This window comes from Mus pahari, chromosome 14, assembly GCF_900095145.1.
Source record: "Mus pahari chromosome 14, PAHARI_EIJ_v1.1, whole genome shotgun sequence".
Classification (NCBI taxonomy): Eukaryota; Metazoa; Chordata; class Mammalia; order Rodentia; family Muridae; genus Mus; species Mus pahari.
The window spans coordinates 84,150,991-84,157,745 of NC_034603.1; positions in this window are offsets into that span (position 1 = coordinate 84,150,991).

Genomic DNA, 6,755 nt, shown 5'->3' on the forward strand with positions numbered 1-6,755 from the left:
ACCCACATCAGGCTACTCTGGCGCCCTCTTCTGGCCTCCTTGGGCATGTACACTCACATGCATATACGCACCCTTACACACATGTACACATAACTAAGAATTTTAAATATTATACAGAGTCTATCTCAAAAAAAAGAAAAAAGAAAAAGAAAAAAATTGAACAATAAAATCTTCACAAAGGCAACAGTATAATCTTCACAAAGGTGACAAGAGCCTGGTTTGTCACATCTTGTTCTAGGCCTGAGCCCAGGGTCCCTCTCTCCCCTGGTCCTTGCCTTTACCCATGATTCCATCTTTAAGCAGCCCCAGGATATGAGCACGCACAGCATCTTCCGGAGCCAGAGCACATAAACATTAAATCCTGCTCTCCTCTGCATCTAACTGCTCCCGTTTATTGAAACGAGTAAAATCTCATGAGCAGAAATAGAAAATTCTGCAAAAATATATGCCCATTAATATAATAGTGGAAATCCCCCAAGGCTTTATGAAATAGGAGGAGGATGTCTGTCTCAGGAACTCTGCCTCCGGGTGGCTAGCAAGAAAGACAGCCTCAGTCTCCTGAGAGGACTTCTAAGCGTGGGTGGGAACAACCATCACGGAGAAGGGTCTCAGAGAAAAAAACAGGGGTGGGGTGGGGTGGGTAGGAGTGGAGAGGTGCTCTAAACTGAAGTCCCTTTCCAGTTGGTGCTCCAGGGGTGCTGACTCTGTTTAATAAGGAAACTTTAGGTGTGGCAGAAAACCATTATTATGCAAATCAGCTTCTCGATTTCCTTTCCACTAGTGAATCAGCTTTTCCCTCTGGGGCTGGGGGGAGGGCTGGCAAGCCTGCAGGAGGGACTTCACTGGGAGATCCCACCTTGGATCTACAACATCCCCAGGGGCCGGTAGGGAATGAGGCCTCCTTTGCATTCATGCAGAATTTCTGCAAGTGCTTTGAGACCTCCTGAGCCCCCACAGATCAGGGACCAGCTGGTTTCTTCACAGAAGTGACTTCACCCGACTCAGTAGATTCCTCTCCCTTCCATCTGAACCAGGTTTCTTCTGCCATCCACGAGTGGCCCACCCCACCAAACAGTCAGACATTCTGTAAAACTCAGGGCTGCCATCAGACTGAGCTAGAGGGATGTCTGAGCCCCACTGAATCAGGACCCGAGCCTGCCCTCCCTTAACACCCCAGGTGTAAAGTGTGTGTCTGTGGGAGGGTCTCCCAGACCATCCTCCTTTCTGATCAACCAGCTACAAATTTGGGGTTACCTCCTTTTTAGGTTCAAAGTGCTCCCCCAAACGGCAGTGTTGGTGAGAACACCCCAAACCAAAGGACTCAGGATCAGGAAAACAAAAGGGTCGTCGCTGGGTAAGCTGAGGCCTAAATTCAACACTCCTCAAGCTGGGCTGTTTGCTAGGAACCTCCTTTAATCTCTCAAAGACCAGTGACCTCTGGCATGGGTATCTAGTTCTCAGTCAGAAAGGCCTGTATCAGCTCAAAGATCCACTTCTGTCAAGGGTTGGCTCAAGAAAGGGGCTTTGGAGCTAAAACCCACTTGCGTTTCTGACATTTTGCTTCTCTGCCCCTCCCCTCCCCATGGTTTGATTTCCCCAATAACCCTTTCTTTCTCCATGAAGTGGTCCTGTTTGGTGGTTTCAAGCCCACTCCCCACGCCTCCACGTCCTATCCCAGCTTCCGTGGGAGTGGCAGCTAACCCTCTTCCCTGCCCCTCACTTCCCCACCCTAGAAGCCTGTGGTTACATAGGGTTAGGTCCCGATACAAAGCCTCTCTGTGGTGGCATTCACAGGGACTAAAATGTGGGTTTCTTCAGGGTTGATTCCACTCATCCCCCACCCTCATCACCCATCCCACCTCATCCTCTACCCCACCCCAACCCCATTACCACCCCCTAAGCCTGGTACCTGGTGACTTTCCTGAACCCCCCACACACACACACAGATTCCAGATTTGCTGGTTCTGGACAAGAGGTAGCTGTGTCTCCTTGGCATGCTGGAACACTGAGTCCTGAGCACCGGAATTTGTCACTGAAGGAGGAAGCTAAAGCCACGATTCTGAATCAGGATCAGTGGTATGGGCAGAGCTGCGGGCTGGGCTCTGGGGGTGGGTGGGAAAGGACCCAGCCTTTGGTTGCCCTCCCCTCCTCTCTCCTGCACCTAACCACACATGGAACCTGCATGGATTAACGCGGAACACAGAGTTGGAGGCTGCTGTCGTTGAGAGAGACCAGACCCTCACCTTTGATCTCTGTCTCCCGCTCTGTTCAAGGCCCTGGGTGATTCGCTGGGCTGCCACCTGCACCTGAGCAGGGTTTGTTTCACAAAAGCCAAGGTCAGGATGCTAAGAGCAGAACCAGTGGAGCCCAGGCTCTCTTCTCCCTTAGGGAGCCCATTCACGGTGCTACAACTGCCCACAGAGGGCATGCTTTTCAAATCTCCCCCCAGGTACCCTAAGAGTTAAAGGACAGACACCCCGACATCCTCCATGTGAGACACAAGCAGGCCAGAAAAGTGAAGTGATAAATTCAACATTATACAGCTGTCCAGCCATAACTAGAATTCACATAAGGCCTTTCCGATATGTATCATTGCCTAGAGCAAAATCTCTTTAATAGATACCCAGACTGGTAACATGTTTAAAGATAGGTGTCTAGCTGCCGGTGGCCTTGTCCGCTGAATCTTTTTTTTTTTTTTTTTTTTTTAAGATTTATTTATTTATTATATGTAAGTACACTGTAGCTGTCTTCAGACACTCCAGAAGAGGGAGTCAGATCTCCTTACAGATGGTTGTGAGCCACCATGTGGTTGCTGGGATTTGAACTCAGGACCTTCGGAAGAGCAGTCAGGTGCTCTTACCTGCTGAGCCATCTCACCAGCCTGTCCGCTTGAATCTTGAGCACAATGGAAAAACCACACTTTGAAGTCCCAAACCATGTCTGAATGATGGTTGGGGAGTGTTGTTTGGTTGGTTGGTTGGTTTTTTGGTTTTTTGAGATGGGGTTTCTCTGTATAGCCCTGGCTGTCCTGGAACTCACTTTGTAGACCAGGCTGGCCTCGAACTCAGAAATCTGCCTGCCTCTGCCTCCCAAGTGCTGGGATTAAAGGCGTGTGCCACCACACCCGACCAGTCAGTGCTCTTAACTGCTGAGCATCTCTCCAGCCCCTTGATTATTTCTTTGAGAGAGAGTCTCATGTATGCCATGGCTAGGCTGGCCTCAAACTGGACATCGAGCCAGGAATGACCTTAACTCCTGATCTTCTACCTTCCAAGTGCTGAGACCGCCAGCACATGCCACTTTACGACGCTTAAGTGATGCGGAGGTTGAACCCCAGGGCTTTGTGAGCACTAGGCAAGCACTCTAGCAGCTGAGCAATTGGCTTAAATGTACAGCCCTCGCGGGGTACACCCTCAGGAGAGCGGGGGACCCAGATGAATCTTGCAAACTATTTGGAGAGGAGCCTGAACACAGCGCAGCAGGGGCTGAGGTGAGGGGTGTTTGAGGTAATATTCTGCATTTGCACTGACCTCATAAACTCGCTCAGCCTCCCTTTAAATGTGACAGATAATGGTCACTGTAATCTCAGGCTTCCTGCTGGGGGTCAGTGACATCCTTCATTGTTCTTGTACAAATTAATAGCGTGGCCCACCCCTGGTCACTATGACAACGGCCCTCCCCTCCCCCGCGCTTTTGTGAGCATGAAATGGAATTTATCGGAAATGCTTTCTATCGAACCCCAGATAAGCAGAACAGAGAGCGAAATTACCAGAACTCTCAGCACCTCTGAGGGAGGGACTTTGTTTTTAGACCGGCACAGTCAGTCCCATGAGAGACCCAGAAGCCACCACCAAAAAAGACAGAGCTAATTAAGGAAAGCTGCAGAAGTCGCCATGGCACAGCGGGTCCCACTCACAGCCCATGACACCTTGATCAGCCCAGAGCTTTCCAGAAATGTCAAAAACAATGAGATTTTCTTTTTCTCCTACTCCCCCGGCATCTCCTGCTTCCCACTTCAAATTGCCTTTCTACAATTCCTGACTCAGAGGGGTACAGAATGGGCCTAGCTCCAAAGCAGCGAACCCAAGGCTCCCCGAACTGGAGGCTACGGTCAAGGGGCTTAAGGAGAGGTCTGCTGCGGACAGGAGCATGGAGAACCAGGAGTCCCCAGCTCCGAGCAAGGTGAGACACACCGGAAACAAAGGTGTGTTTGTGTTCCAGCCAGGCCTGCCCCTGCCAAAATAAAAGAACAAAACAAAAAACAAAAATAAACAAAAACATAAAAATAAAGTACACTTTTCCCAATTATGTAAGACTTAGAATTTGTAGAAAATTTGGTGTGGGTGTTGTACTCAAGAGCTCCTTGCAGCGGACCAGCACAGGACAGGAGGAGGGGCTCCGTGAGGCTCCACCCTCCCCAAGGGACTATTGGAAGCTAAGCGCCGCTGGGGGAGGGGCTACTTTCTTCAGTGATGCCACACTGAGCTGTTGCCCTTGATCCCCAAGCAATCTTCCACCCACATTGGGAAGAAAGTCTAAATTCTGGGTGTCACACGCACAAGAAGACATGGAAGTGGGGAGGGGTGCGTTCTAGTGGGAGAGGGATAAAAGGGGGAGTCAGGGAGGCAGTGACTGAATTTCATTATAAAAGCCTACGAAATTGTCAAATAATTTAGAAGAAAAAGAAAAAAAAAACAAAGACAGAGGGAACGCAATAAAGCCAATTAAAATCCTGTGCTCAATCCAAATTGCCACTACTTTGGGGGCACATTAGTCCCTTTTGTGTTACTAAAACAAAATGCCTGCTGCAGTCTAAAACACATTTGGAGGCTGTTAAGTAAACGCCATGGCAGGCGGTAATGGCTGGAGAGGGGGTGGGGGTGGGTGAGCGTCCTATGGGGAGAGGTTTGGGGTGGATTCACACTGTTTGGGGACTGTCCTTCCCAAGTCAGCAGCTTGTCCTTTCCAGGACAGGACCCTGAGGATTTCCCCTGAGGTTCTGCCTCTCCACAGCTCCAGGTTACCTCCGTGCTGCCCTGGGTCAAGCTCCCAACACAGGAAACTCGGGGATGCTCACACAAGGAAGGCACAGCCCACGCGCAGTGGGCACAGCCTCTCCGCTTTGCTCTTCCATGGAACTTTCCCTGATGGCGCCTCTTCTGTCCACGACACAGCACCACTTTGATTTTTGTATCAGAAATGCAAGGTTCAGGGAACAAAAAGGGGACAGATCTGAGTTCGCATCTGAAGATGGTTCAGGTGTAATATTATGGCAATTAAAGGCCTATACATCTCAGTACTGTGACAAAATGCCAGACAAAAGCTGTTTAACAGTTCCTTCCATAATGTTACAGAGGTCACAGCTACGAGGTATCTGGGGCGGTCACATGGCATTCTCAGTCAGGAAGCAGAGAGAGAGAGAGAGAGAGAGAGAGAGAGAGAGAGAGAGAGAGAGAGAGAGAGAGATGGATGCTGGTCACATGACACCCTCAGTCAGGAAGCAGAGAGAGATGGATAGATGGATGCTGGTCACATGACACCCTCAGTCAGGAAGCAGAGAGAGATGGATGCTGGTGCCCAGCTTTGTTCCTCCTTTTGTACAGTCCAGGACCCCAGGGGACGGTGCCACCCACATTCACACTGTGTCTCTCTCCTTTCACCCTCCCTGGAGTCACCCCACAGGATTTAGAGAGCTTCACTACCAACCTGGCTGATCTTAGTCCTGGTGCCCGTCCAAATCAACCACTACGGACGAGCTGAGTGGACAGAGAGGTTCAGCAGCTGCCCTTTGGGCTACTCCCTCACCCCCCCCAAAACCAGCACCTCTAAAAGCAGGGATTCTAGCAGGACACCGGTAGCATAAGTGGGAGGTCACCCCACACTGTTCCTTTCACTTAGGGTCTCCTCTGAGCCCACTCTCATGTACCGGCATTCTCCTCGGCTCTGAGCCTGCGACTCAGCACCGTCAGCTTCCACAGGGTGCCCCAGTTTGTCTGAATGTGAGGGCAGAGAGAACCAGACAACTGGCCTAGTCACTGTGCCTTAGAACTCCCTAGACGGTCCCTAGAGCCATTCCTTCATCTGACAAGTGAGCTGAGGGACATCTTGGAACACGTCCCTGTGGGTAAAGGGACACAGCTGTGACCTCATGGTGTTCTCCTCTCTGTGTACCTATGGACTTGTGAGCGTGGAAAGAGCCTAGGAGCCCCAGCTTCTAGAGACAGGAGTGGGAACCAGTGTATGGAGAACCAGTGGGTGACAACTGGTGTGTGGTGGGGAGGTGGCTTTAGGTCAATCATACCCCACTTTATATTTTGAGACAGAGTCCCCTCACTGGACCATGGGGTTCACTGCGCCTAGGCTGGCTGGCTCCCAGTGCTAGGGTCACAGCCATACACTACTGTACCTGACCTTTTACGTGGCTGCTGAAGCTCCAAACTCAGGTTCTAATGTCACCATCTCCCCAGCCCCAGAAAAGCTTTGCTTTAAAAAAAAAAAAATTATGTATGTATGAGTGCTTTGCCTACATTTGTAAATCTCCATACCGTTGTGTATCTGGTTCCCTCGGCGGCTGGAAGAAGGGGTCAAATTCCATGAAACTGAAGTTACGGATGGTTAAAAGCTACCATTTAGGTGCTAAGAGCTGAACCTGGTTTTTCTGGAAGAACATACAGTGCTCTTAACCACGGAGCCATCTCTCCAGCCTCAAGCCTTTTTTTTTTTTTTTTTTTTTTTTTTTTTTTTTTTTTTTTTAA